Source organism: Corvus brachyrhynchos, unplaced genomic scaffold (genome assembly GCF_000691975.1).
Source record: "Corvus brachyrhynchos isolate BGI_N302 unplaced genomic scaffold, ASM69197v1 scaffold725, whole genome shotgun sequence".
NCBI lineage: Eukaryota > Metazoa > Chordata > Aves > Passeriformes > Corvidae > Corvus > Corvus brachyrhynchos.
Genome location: NW_008237905.1, coordinates 40,074 through 40,547, shown reverse-complemented (window position 1 = coordinate 40,547; position 474 = coordinate 40,074).

Below are 474 nucleotides of genomic sequence, written 5' to 3'. Positions count from 1 at the left end.
GGGAGGGGATTGGGAGGGACTGGGGTCAAACTGGGAGGGACTGGGAGGGATGGGATCAAACTGGGATCAAGCTGAGATCAAACTGGGAGGGACTGGGAGGAGATACAGCTGCTACTGGTTTATACTGGGAGGGACTGGGATGGATTGGGAGGGGATTGGGATCAAACTGGGATCAAGCTGAGATCAAACTGGGAGGGACTGGGAGGAGATACAGCTGCTACTGGTTTATACTGGGAGGGACTGGGATGGATTGGGAGGGGATTGGGATCAAACTGGGATCAAGCTGAGATCAAACTGGGAGGGACTGGGAGGAGATACAGCTGCTACTGGTTTATACTGGGAGGGACTGGGATGGATTGGGAGGGGATAAATGGCAAAAAAAAAAGGGTTAAAAAAAGGGGATTTGGGTGTTACTGGTCCGAACTGGTTTGGACTGGTTTGGACTGGGAGGGGGCGGGGCCTGACCCCCCCCCC